Source organism: Crinia signifera, chromosome 9 (genome assembly GCF_055691185.1).
Source record: "Crinia signifera chromosome 9, ASM5569118v1, whole genome shotgun sequence".
Lineage (NCBI taxonomy): Eukaryota > Metazoa > Chordata > Amphibia > Anura > Myobatrachidae > Crinia > Crinia signifera.
Genome location: NC_139225.1, coordinates 50161073 through 50174858, shown reverse-complemented (window position 1 = coordinate 50174858; position 13786 = coordinate 50161073). Strand labels below are relative to the sequence as shown.

At 47.3% G+C, this 13786-nt stretch overlaps 1 protein-coding gene across 9 annotated transcripts in view; it reads left to right on the top strand.

Moving 5' to 3' along the window:
* Positions 1-13786, top strand: part of FRMPD3 (FERM and PDZ domain containing 3) — a 527068-nt gene that overhangs the window by 51175 nt on the left and 462107 nt on the right. For 4 of the 9 annotated variants that reach the window (XM_083159052.1, XM_083159049.1, XM_083159048.1 and 1 more), the window contains exon 2: positions 947-1113. The exons of the other annotated variants lie outside the window; for them this stretch is intronic. The gene's annotated coding sequence lies outside the window, so the exon portion shown is untranslated. The remainder of the gene's footprint in view (positions 1-946; positions 1114-13786) is intronic. 9 annotated transcript variants of the gene reach the window in all.

The window sequence follows — 13786 nt, the reverse complement described above, 5'->3', positions numbered from 1 at the left end:
GAGGTTTGAAGGGTTTTAAAAAAGTTGGTCTGAAGTTGGTCTGATGTGTGGCCAGCATAAGGGGCACTATTGTATAGCGTAAAATGTATAAGTGGATTACCATGTAGTGTAATGTGAATAAACGGTATTACTATGTAACATAGGGCCTTATTCTAGTTAACTCTTTCTGACAAAATCCTTCTTAGATGGACAAAACCATGTGCACTGCAGGGGGGCAGATGTAAAATGTGCAGAGAGAATTAGATTTGGGTGAGCTATTTTGTTTCTGTGCAGGGTAAATACTGACTGCTTTATTTTTGGAGAGGGTCAGGTAGGCAAGTGTGTCTCTACTGTGTACAGTAATGTAAGTAATGGTCAATACTGGCATTTCAGAGGTGGTTGAGTATTCAAGGTGGTGGAGAAATCAAGGCTTTTTGCAAGTGAAAAAAAAGGATTCTTACCCACAAATATGTAAATCTCATTTTGGTGCCATTAGTACAAAAGTGGGTATGCGTCAAATTCTAAATCAACCTTATTAAGGTCCCCCTCTTTCCACAGATGCCTATAATCTTACTCACAAATCAATCATTTTCCTAATATTTCCATGTGCTAAAATGCAAAAATGGACAATTGAAAACATAGTAGCCTGCAGATTTATACTTTTGCAGTTCAAACATTAACACTATTGTCAGATGGGTCTAGCTATAAAGAACCCGTGCAGTCAGAGCTTTTTCTCTACAGTCTTATATATTCTCTGTTCTCACACATTATATATTTGTAGTGATACCACTTGTATTGTTATTAGCAAAATAAAAATATTGTTTTATGTTTTACAGTATATTGTATTAAATGAGGGACCAATATTAAGAAATGGAGTAAATGTAAGAAAAACTGGTCTGTTTCTGTATTTTAATGAATTAATATAATAGTGTTCACTGTATGTCTATGGTTTGTTTTTATGTTCTAGGAATGGCATATGTTATATATGTTATATACAGTAAATTGGGCAACATACTGCATACCATACAAATGATTTGGAAGTAAAAAAGGATAAAGACATATTTCCAACAAGTACAGTACACCAAAAGTCTTTTCATAGAAGAACAGACAGAGTCTGAGCCCAGCACTGTACAGGTACTGTAATGTTTCTATCAATTAGTATCAAATGTAGGTAACAAGAAAAATGTGGGTATCAAGTAAGATTGGGGGTCTGCATAAATTTGGCTAGAATTATGGGCTATCCACTTGAAAAATTATAAGTTACAGATGTAGCCATGCTCATCTAGCCTGTTTTCCTGACATCCTTTCTTGCTGTTGGGCCATGATAAATGTCCCATGATGGTGCACAAGGCACACTATTGTGAAAGCATGTGAAGACATGTAATTGCAGTGCTTCGCATCTGGGTGGCTATTGCTCCACTAATAAATAGTACAGTTCAGTGCCATGGAAAGATACTGTACAGTATGCAGGGTTGCCAACTTTTGTTATCTCCTCTGCGGGAGATGCCGGGAGAGTAGACTTTAAGCAAGAGTTCGGGGGACGGGGCTTGAGCGTGATGTCATTAAGCCCCATGCTGGAAAATTACCCCGGTTGCCTATCTCCGCAGAGGGTGCGGGGCTAAATGACGCAATTATGACACTTTAGCCCCACCCCCTCCCGGAGATCGGCAAATCAGGTTAGCTAAACGCCGCGGTCAGTGGGGGGGGGGGGGGGGGGAGAGCCAGAAATGGAGGGGGGCGAGCGGGGGTCCCCCAGAATCCTGGAGGGTGGCCCACCTTTCCGGGGGCTGGGAGGGGGACCTGATTTTTGGGACCCTCCCGGCCATTCTGGGAGGGTAGGCAACCCTTACAGTATATGAAGTGCCATTGCTATTCACCGGCTTCCATAGCTTCCAATTTTTAATTAATTATGCTACATAGTTGCTCAATCGGCCCTAGGGACTCGGTAGGGAAAGGTGTGCCAAGCTTACCTCTGTAAGCGCGGGCAAAGCTCAGCAAACATTTACCCACTGAGTATCTCCGGCTAAAATTTGATCTATGTAGCATAAAAATAAATAAATACATAAAATGGTGGAGGATGAGAAGGAGGCAGGGCCGGGCAGCCGTTGAAGCTGAGCACAACGCTGATCTCAGTGCTCAGCTCATCAGCACTGCCCGGCGGGATGGAGCGCAGGCAGTGGCACTCCCGAGAATTTTCCGGGTTTGCCAGTCTGTGCACTGGAGCATAACCCAAAATCTTGGCAGTGCCACTGAAGGGGTTAAATCCACAGCATGCCAGGCAAGGAGACTTGAGTTTGATTCCTTGGTTTTTTTTGTTATTCTATTGTTTAATGTCTTATATTTGGACATCCTGTACTTGCAGTAGGCTGTGCTTACTCTAAACCTGTGCACATATTTTGGTTTAGTAGCACTGCTCCTGCCAGCAGACATCTGACTGTGATCACAAAACTTCCTTGGGCCCGATTTCACCCGATTCGGATGGATCGGGCAGTGAAATCAGCCCAAATCGTATGTGCAGATGCGCGGTCCCGCGGTCGTGGTCAGGAGGTCGGACGGGCTGCACATAAGATTTGGTAAATCTTATGTGCAGCCTGGAGCCGGTCAGGGGGCACGGCATATGGGGAGCTAATGCAAGGAACCGGGCAGGGAAGGCGCACTGACCTGGGCGGTGATCACCACAAGCAGGGAGCCGGTGGTCCGGGGTGGTGAACTCAGTGATGGGTACCAGAGACCCTGTAGTGTGGGGTAAGCCGGACAGCAGCGGGCGCACATAGAAATGAATGGACAGTCAGTGATTGGCTGAGAGATCTCTCAGTCAGAGAGCTCTCTGCCAATCACTGGCTGGCCATTCATTTCTGTGTGTTTTTTCTATGTGCGCGCGCTGCTGCCCGGCTTCCCCTACGCTACCCGGCAATCTGGTCCCCTCACTGCCCAGTGAGTGAACTGCCTCTGCGTCCCCTGCCTGGCTCTATGCTTTCATCACATGCAAAACTTGGCACATCAAGTGCTAAATTGTGTGTGACACCCCCCCCCCCCCCCCCCCGGGAGTTGTCTGTAGATTAGGTATTAGGTCCGAATTGAACTTCGGACAAGTCGGCCTAATGTATGGGGGCCTTTAGTCCAACCCACTCTCCCTTAGCTTAATTATCTACAATCCCCCCACACCCTGTTAGCTCACTGTACCTCCACCTGTCCATCATACAGCCTCTGTCTCTTGCTGTATTTGCCGCTTCCATAGCCGCAATACATACTGAGCATACAGTACAAAGCAGTGCTTTGGTCTATACAGCATCTCATTTGCATCAGGTGTCAATGAGCTGACCAGCTTTCAGTATAGTTTCCCTAGTGGTTAAAACCACAGCATGCCATGTGCAGCACCTGGGGTTCGGAACAACTTTTTTTTTCTTATTCATTCCATTGTTTTGTTGTTTTATATTTGGACATTAAAATGTGTCTATAATGTATTTATGCTTTGCTTCCATTTTTCTTGTGCACATAATTTAGGCTGTGAAAAATATGATTGGTCATTTTCTACTGTGTTCTACTGTATGCATGTGGCCCTGATTCTAATTGACTCGAAACAGGATGAATTCTCCCTGCTGAACGCACTGCCCCAGTGGGGGGGGGGGGGGGCTTTCAAGATTTTGCTATGGGGCCCAAGAAGTTCTAGTTACGCCCCTGTATGAAGGGACAGTTGAGGCTATGAGGGAATGGGGCAGAGTTAGCAAATCTCACACAAAACAGCTATCAGTGGCGGAACTACCGAGGGTGCAGGGGGTGCAGCTGCTACGGGGCCCGGCGGCTGGGGGGGGCCGTGAACAGCAAGCAGTCCCCTGCACCTCAGTAGTTTCATTCTGTTAGTATAGAGCCGCCGCGGCCATCTGCTTTAGCGTGCCTCAGCCGTGGAGAAGTACAGTAGCAGGGCGGAGGGAAGCAGCGCCGTGCAGTAGGAGCCACTGAGCCTCATTACACCTGACCTCACCACACAGGACGAGATTTGCTGCAAGGGTGGGGGTTACCGCAGCTAGTCAAGTGCCTGAAAGCAGCCGCCCCCCCCCCTCCTCTTTCTTCCGGTGACTGCCCGTGACTCGTCTACTCAGTGAGACCCCGGGAGCATCTGAGCGTGGGCATGGTAGGAGGCACAGTGCCACTGCCAGATTCTGTCTCCGTCCTCACTGTCCGATGCGGCGGCGGTGCTGGCGCGGCCACTCACAGTTCATGTGTGGCTCAGTGCTGCTGCTGAGACGCGGCAGAGAGCACTGTGTGGGTACGCACTCAGGATCTGTGAATCAGCCTGTGTGTAAAAGGCCAGGCTGGCGGCGCATGCGCAGAAGGTTGCGGATGCTGGGGCTGCACACACACAGCGTTTCTGTCACTGTCTCCAGCCAGCAAGTCCCAGTGCCTCAGCTCAGTTGCCGTTACCGTGTGGCACTGCTAGGCTGTGAGGAGCCCTTGCAACCCTGGTCCCTGCTACTGCACGGGGGTCAGGCTACTCTAGCAGGGCCTGGACGGGCTCCACTCCTGTGTTTTTGGCCCCAACCTCTTGCGGCCTGTGGCTGCCACTGGGTGGCTGTCTCTGATGAGCCTTACGTTACCCCACTGGCCCCTGCTGCCTGGCCCTAGCAGGGCCCTCCTACTCTGCCAGTCAGAGCATGAAACCCCTGGCATCGAGCAAGTAGCCCATAGCAACGAGCATGTAGGTAAGTGGCACTTATGTGGCGTAATATGTAATAGGCAGTACGGTGTGTGCTATTATATATAATGGGAAGTACAGTGTGTGGCATAATGTGTAAAGGGCATTACGGTGTTTGGTATATTGTGTAATGGGCATTACGGTGTGCTGCATAATGTGTATGGGGCCTTGTGGTGTGTTGCATAATGTGTAAGGGTATTACAGTGTGTCGCATATTGTGTAATGGGTGTTGCGGTGTGTTGCATATTGAGTAATGGGCATTGCAGTGTTTTGCATAATGTGTAGGGTATTACAGTGTTTGGCATAGATTGTAATGGGCATTACGGTGGGCTGCATAATGTGTTTTTTGGGCTTGCAGTGTGTCGCATAATGTAAGGGTATTACGATGTGTTGCATAATGTGTAAGGGGCATTACGATGTGTCGCATAATGTGTATGGGGCCTTGCGGCGTGTCGCATAATGTGTATGGTGCCTTGCGGTGTGTCACATAATGTGCATGGTGCCTTGCGGTGTGTCACATAATGTGTATGGGGCCTTGCGGTGTTTCACATAATGTGTATGGGGCCTTGCGGTGTGTCACATATTGTGTTAGGGTATTACGGTGTGTCGCATAATGTTTAAGGGGCCTTGTGGTTTGTCGCACATTGTGTAATGGGCATTGCCAGGGGGGGGCCCATTACAAATTTTGCTATGGGGCCCACAAAGTTCTAGTTAAGCCGCTGACAGCTATATAAAGATAAAGTCATCATTAGAGATGGTTTGTTTTGGTTAGTCACAATTGGCAATGATTAAATTAGCATACATGTACACAATTAGAGCAGATTTGTAATAAACATTTTTTCAATTATTTCTATCCTTAAAATGGAAAAATATACTTTGATATGTCATTATAGCTCATATACTGTATATGTTTTTTCCCCATTAATTGCATGTTCTGCACATCTGGATGCTAATTAGCAAATTCAGTTTTTGCTCATACAAATGATATATACCATAGCTATATACTCTATGTAATTGCGATTTATCTGCAAAAAAATGTTCTCTAGCCAGTCAAGGTAGCATCATATGTTATACACATAGGGGATTATTCTGGTTGATTCGATCAGATGCTTATTCGCACCCTTGTGAATCAACCAAACCCTGCCTTGTGAATGGTTGGCTGCCGCCACCCATTCACAAGGGTGACTCACTCGCAGGAGCCTTCAAATGGATGTTACACAGTAACATCCATTCGCAGGGCACGAAGAACCTCCAACTGACCATCAAAAGATGTGGAAGGTGCACGCATATGTAAGGTTGCTCTGAGCAACCTTACATATGCATGCACGCTGGGGAGGAAATGGGCGGTGATGTCAGCTGTCCACTCCCCCACCTATGTTACGCCTCATTAGCATGAGAATGTCCAGCGTTCCATTGGAATGCCCATGAAATACTGGGCATTTCCATATGCTAATGGGGCTGCCCAGTGCCTCATGCCCCTCTCTGCCCTCGCACACTGGCCCTTATTCAGATCTGATCGCAGTACAAATTTGTTCTCAAAATGGTCAAATCCATGTGCACTGCAGATGGGGCAGATGTCACATGTGCAGAGAGAGTTACATTTGGGTGTGGTTTTTCTTCAAAGTGAGATCTATATTGAAGTGTAAAATCATGCAGTCAGTATTTTCCCTGCACAGAAACAAAATAACTCACCCAAATCGAATTCTCTCTGCACATGTTACATCTGCCCCCCTGCAGTGCACATGGTTTTGTCCATCTAAGAAGGATTTTGTCAGAAAGAATGAACTAGAATAAACCCCATGGTTTTGTCCATCTAAGAAGGATTTTGTCAGAAAGAATGGACTAGAATAACCCCCTCTGTTATCTGCGGTATATTTAAGAGTAGCATGACACACATACATGTGCACATTTTCTATGTCTCCATTTTCTGTCATGTAGTGATTAAACATAGGCACTGGTATTGTCACACAGTACATCTGTAGTACATACTGTAGGATGCGGGCTTGATGCAAGTAGTGATAAGAGCTACACTCTCCTATGCCGACGGCTGCAGCGCTGGACGCGGCATGGGCAGGAGGATCTGGTAACGTGGGAACGGCTTGCGGGTCACCCGGCGGAAGTCGGAGGACCGCTTGCGTTCCACGGACCGGAAGTCCCTGGCTGATGCACGCAACGGAGGTGATTGCACGCCTCTGTGCTCACAGGGAGGCTCTCTCCATTTGACTTTGGAGCCAACAATGGGTATATAAACCCGGGACGGGGCGGCTTGACAGTAGGTGTCTGACAGCAGCAGCAGATAAACCTCTAAACTGGTGGCCCTATTTTGACCTGTTTTTGACCGTGACTTTGCTACAGCTCTCCTTGAAAAAGATCCTCTGAGCAGGATCGAAACGTCGGAGGAGGTAACTTTTTGGTCTTTTGGAAAGCATCACTTGGTACGTTTTTTTTTATTTTTTGCTTTTTGAATATATACAAAAGTTCTTTGTTAAACTGGCGAGTGCTCCTTGCTTCCCCCCAAACGGGTAATTTGGATTGTGTATTTGGCACACTACGGTGTGACCTTGGGGCACCCCACAAATTTGTCTCTTGGTGTGTGCGAGTGCAGGTACCAATACCTTTATATATATATATATATATATATATATATATATATATATATATATATATATATATATATATATATATATATATATATATATACAAGTTTGAAAGGGACAAAGGCACTCAGAGGCTTGAAGACGGTGAAAAAACTGAAGGAATTTTATTCCATAGCCTGTCTAGGTTTCGGGGATCATGCCCCCGTCGTCAGGACAAAAAGGCAAAGGTAACTGACGACGGGGGCATGACCCCCGAAACGTAGACAGGCTATGGAATAAAATTCCTCCAGTTTTTTCACCGTCTTCAAGCCTCTGAGTGCCTTTGTCCCTTTCAAACTTGTGCATGGATGTCTGTGTGTATATGTATATATATATATAGGAAGCGAATATCCCACACCCAAACGGATTTGTATATCAAATATAAATGATTACACAGACGCCATTGTCTTCAGCGATGTTTCGGGGGTTTATTCCCATCCTCAGGCTTTTTACAAAAGAAATGCAACATACAGGTTACCTTAATACCTTCACCATTTGGTACACCCGCCTCCTCCAAATGGTGAAGGTATTAAGGTAACCTGTATGTTACATTTCTTTTTTAAAAAGCCTGAAGACAATGGCATCTGTGTAATCATTTATATTTGATATACAAATCCGTTTGGGTGCGGGATATTCCCCTCTTCTCCTGCACTGCGGTAATTATACTTGAAGGTTGAGTGCCAACTCATCGTAAACTATATATATATATATATATATATATATATGGAGTATTTGGCCCGGCACTCCTCCAGATGGTCAATTGCCCTGGTGCCCTTCCACAGGAGAATGGGTACATTTTGAAATAAGGATGGCACTTAGGAGTCTGTAAAAACGTGCTGTATTTAAAGTGCAAAAAGGACCAACGTTTCGGGGTGTGAACTCCTTTGTCAAGGTGCTAGTGAGAACAAATCAACAGTGAAGTGCTTACCTTATAAAGGAGTGAAGGGATTAGGATTCGCGCCGTCCAGTGCCGATCACCTGTGGCCACGCCGTCTCCCAGCCGGAAGGACAGGATCTCTAGCCGGAAGGACGTCATTGTGTCCGCGTCCCGGAAGTGTCACTGGCTATGTGGAACGCAAGCCGTGTGGTTGTTAAGGGGACTGGTGTAGAATATAGCTGCGGCTGCGGCTGGCGGTTATCGGTAGATGGACTTGGTGAATTCCTGACAGAAGAATACAATCATTAAAACCATCAATCAGAGACTGTATAGGAGTGATATATACATACTGAGACATCCATTAATAAATATGTGAGCGGGCGTGTATTCGTGACATGATGCCGTGTAGTGGGGCAGTGAATCAGGGACATATTACGTCACTGTTCTGTCTGCATATGTGAATTAGTAGTGAGCTGTGCTGTCTACGCAAGTATTTAATGGTGCACTATTTATTAATTGCACTAGTAAAAACAAGTGATGGTGTGTGGGAACGTCCGGTGGGTTAAACTGGAGCTGTCTGTGTTCTGCATACAGGATACATCTTATATATATGTATTTTTGCAGCACCTCTGGTTATAGGGCAACCCTTCTAAGGGTCAAGGGTTCTGTGTTCCTAATTGTGTCTAGACAATTGCCCCACGTACTGGGCTGGAGATCTATAGGTGTTTACACTGATCCATGGTAGGATCCTATCTGTGCATGGGAGCTAAGGCCTCCTGTGTGTGGTGCCTTGATCCCGAGTTACACTGGGTCATATAAGGCTGCATAGTGCAGAACAGCCTCAGAAATGTACATGATCAGTTTAAATACACTTTATGACAATTGGAAAAAATAGAAAGGGATAGTGAGGTTAGCGGAGAAGAAGAAAAAGCACACTCGGATAACCCAGCCTGTGGTCACAGGTTACACTGGGTCATATACGGCTGCATAATACGGGGCGGCCTCAGACATATGCATGATCAGATTAAACACACTTTATAACACTTAGAAAAAATTGAAAGGGATAGTAAGGTTAGCGGAGAGGAAGAAAGGGATAGTAAGGTTAGCGGAGAGGAAGAAAAAGCACACTCGAATAACCCAGTCTTTGCTGGAACCAACATCTTAGTACATAGCCTCTATAGGTATAATATATGACACTTGGAAAAAAATTGAAAGGGATAGTAAGAAGAAAAAGCACACTGGGATGGCTCTGTCTCTGTTGGGACCGGCATCTATAGAATAGAATAGAATCAACTTTATTAAGCCACACTAGGAATTTTTTTGTGGATTTACAGTGCAGCATCAAGCAGGGATGAAGGGGGGGGGGAGAAGGCATTACATACATTACATTAAGACAGTGGTTCCCAAACTGTGTGCCGTGGCTCCCTGGGGTGCCTTAGGACACTTGCAGGGGTGCCCCAGGTTGGTGGTCCAGGACCAATTCAATTTATTTATGGTTAATTATTTATGGGCAAAACCAGTGCTGGTGCCTGACAATCATAAAATGTGTACAAACGGAAGCAAATCCCTTTACCACATAACTGACCCTTAGAATCGCATATAAACCCAATCTAATTCATTGTTTTTGGGCCTAGGGGTGCCGCGAAAAAATTCTGATAGACTAGGGTGCCGTGATTCATAAAAGTTTGGGAACATCTGCATTAAGACATTACATGTGGGGAACACATGCCCACCGAGTTGCACAGCGCCTAGGCAGTAGGGTTACCACCCGTCCGGGATTACTCCGGACAGTCCGGTATTTAAACCCTCTGTCCGGAGTCCGGACGGGTGGTGTTCCCGGACTATACATTGTCCGGGAACCTGGTGGGTGAGAGAGGCTTTTTTTTTCTAATAGGGCAGCGGCAGCGCAGTCCTCCCTCAGTGGCGGTGCCACATAAGTGACATGCCAAGCACCCGACACGCTGCCCTCACAGGATAACCAGGACCCAGCAGCGCACCAGGAGACCCGGCGCACATGATATGCGCTGCCCACACAGGAGACCCGGCCAGCGCCGCATCACAATGCACACATCAGACAGCGCTGGCGCACCAGGAGATCTGGCAGCACATCCGCACACGCAGCTCCACATCAGGAGACCCGATACCGCAGGAGTAGGTCCGGAGCCGCACAGGAGTGGAGACGGCACTGCAGTTTAATGGGAGACCCGGCGCTGGGGGCTGGTGAGTGGAAGAGCTGCCACTTCTGATGTAAACAGTGCAGTTTGCACTGGGGAAGGGGGACAAACTGAAGCCTGTCAAACCCCTTGCTCTTTACCCTCTCCCCCCTCTCAACCCCCATCGCTCCCCCCTCACCCTCCCACACATTACCTCTCTCCCCCTCTCTCCCCCTGGCTCTCTCAATCCCCCTCTCTGTCTCCCCTCCTCCCTTTCTCTCAAACCTCTCCTCCCACCACCACCAGTCTCCTCTTATTTTCACTCTCTCGGCATCCCCTTTTGTTTTTACTTTTTCTCTCCCATTATGGGACTATGTAAAAACCGGACCCGGACTAAACTCCGGACCGCCGGACAGGACATCAAAATCTGCAGTCCGGAGCTTGTAGGGTCCGGTCCGGGGGGTGTCCTGTCCGGGGAGTGTCTTGTCCGGGGGGTCCCTGTTATAGCTATCACCAGGGACATGGGAGAGGGGAGATTACAGCCTCCCTGTGTGGTCCGGTCCGTCCGGTTTTTGCTACATGCCCGGACCATACAGGGAGGCTTTATTCTACCCCCTCCCTGTGTGGTCCGGTCCGTCCGGTTTTTGCTACATGCCCGGACCATACAGGGAGGCTTTATTCTACCCCCTCCTCCTCTACTTGGTGACAGGTGTCACAGGCAGCCCCCCCGGACAGGACACCCCCCGGACCGGACGCTACAAGCTCCAAAATTCAGAGTTTGATGTCTGGTCCGGCGGTCCGGGGGTTATGTCCTGGTCCGGTTTTCACCCATACCCTCCCGTGTCCCCTCTCCCACACAATCTCTCTCTCCCCTGCCGTCTCTCCACTCTTTCTCTCCCCATGCCAGCTCTTTCTACCCCCTGGACTTCTTTTTCTCTCAACACATTCTCCCTTGCCCTCTGTCTTACCTCTCTATCATTCTCTGCCCCTAGTATTACTCTTTCTCCTCTATACCCTCTTTCTCCACACTTCCCATCCCTCTTTCTTCCCTCTCCCTCTAACAGTCTCTTTTTCTCTCCCCCGCTCTCTATACCTGACACGTTCTCTCTCCCATCTCTCCCTCACACCCTCTCTCTCAATGCCTTTCAACATTTTGCTATGGGGCCCGCAAACCACTAGTTACGCCTCTTACAGGCACCTTCTAATAAGCACATCTTAATCAGAGCCGGCCGGCTCAGGATAACAGCGGGGACCAGTAGACTGGGACAGAATTTTAATTGGCAGCAGCAGCAGCAGGTCTGAGGACCGGGGCTGCCTGTCAACTATTCCCATGCCCCCCTCAATGCATTACTGGGTCACGCTGCCTTGAATGACAGCAAAGCACATCAGTGCGGCCGCAGCAGATAATGGAAGAAGAGCTGGTGCGCATCAAGCCCTTGCCTCTGTCTGAGCCCTGTTGCTCAACCCGGGCCGCAACCAGATGGTGCCTGCCAGCCGAATTGATGCTGCTCTGTGCACATAATGCAGGACTCGGTTGGGACACAGACTAGAGCCAATCGGATCGGCACCCGCTGTGAGTGTAAAAAAAAAAAAAGAAAGTTTTACTGTGTGTGTGTATATATGGGGAGGGAGGAAAGGTGGTGGGGGTTATTCTGTACTTGGGGGAGATGATCGGACTGTGGGGAAGGAGGACTATTTAGTGCTAAGGGGAGGAAGGAGGGGCAATTGTATTACTAGATGGAGTCTATATGTCTGACTATTCTATGATAAGGGGAACTGTTTTGGGCTAGGGGGAGTTGATGGTCTGTCTGATTTGGGGGGGGGGATTATGTATTGCTAAAGGGAGATTGTGTTACTGGCGGGGGGGGGTGTCTTCTGTTCTAGAACACTGTCCTTATAATTGTTGCAGGTAACTATCCAGCTTCCCCATCGTAATGCACCCCAGCAGCTTACCCTAACCTTCCCTGCTAATTACTAACCCTTATACTGTGCACCATTGCCTAAAGCTTCCTCTCTGTAGCCTATACCTACTGCCTAACCCTATCCCCCCCCCCCTCCCCTACCTTATTGTCCCTATTTTACAAAAAAAGCCCTGGCATAATATGTAATGGGCATTATGGTGTTTGGTATAACGTGTAATGGGCATTATGGTGTTTAATATAATGTGTAATGGGCATTACGGTGTTTGGTATAATGTGTAATTGGCATTATGGTGTTTGGTATAATGTGTAATGGGCATTATGGTTTTTGGTATAACATGTAATGGTCATTACGGTGTGTGGCATAATATGTAATGGGCTTTATGGCATGTGGTATACTATATAATGGTTGTGTGATGTGTCATCGGCATTACGGTGTCCATGTTGTTCCTATTTCAGAAAACATTTGAGTCCTGGCATAACAAGTAATAAGCATAATGTGTAAAGGGTATAACGGTGTGTGGCATAACATGTAATGGGCATTATGGCATGTGGTATACTATGGCATTTTGTATACTATGTAATGGGTGTGTGACGTGTAATCGGCATTATTTTGAAATGTTTTGGTGCGCTCCTACGGCGCGCACTGTTCATTATGTCCCTTCTTTACAAAAAACTTGTTGTGTCCTGGCATAATGTGTAATGGGCATCACGGTGTGTGGCATACCGTGTAATGGTAATTACTGTGGTTGATGTAACATGTAACTGTCATTATGGTATGCAAAATCAAGAATGAAATTGAAGCAAAGGTTAAAAAAATCAACATAAGGCGGGTCAAAGGGCGGGGCTGGGGGCGGGTCAGTGGGTGGGCTGTGGGTGTGTCAAGGGGCGGGCCACTGTCCGGGAATCTCTCAACAAAAAGGTGGTAACCCTACTAGGCAGCCATCAGCGGCGCCACTGGTCACTGCTACAGCGAGGTAGGTAACATTAAGCAGAGACAGTACAGTTATCACACAGAGAACACATACCCACCAAGCTGAACAGTGCCTAGGCAGCCATCAGCGGAGCCACTGGTCACTGAACCAGCCAGGTAGGTAACAATACAAGCAGACAGTACAGTTATCACACAGGGAATATATTTGACTGAGCTGCACAGCTCCTAGGCAGCCATCAGCGGCGCCATCTTGATCATGCTGCTCAAAGGCAGCAGTAATAATATTATTTGTATTTATGAACCACTTTTCTTCCAAAGCTGACACAACCTGCCAGCTTGTTGCTGGCAGGGTGTGCAATCAGTGAAGGAACAGCATACAGGCTTTGCATACAGTGGGGGTAGAGGTATATGATGAAGATCATGGTAAAGAAACAGTAAAACAAAGAGTAATACATAGCTTTCCTCAGCTCAGAGACGGAGACAGATAGTAATTTGGGAAAAGCAAAATAAAATGTTTCAGTGTTTCGGTTTATGTCCAAATCCAGTCCAAACTCCAGTTCTAACTCATTGCTTGCTTTAGATGACTTGCTTCAGA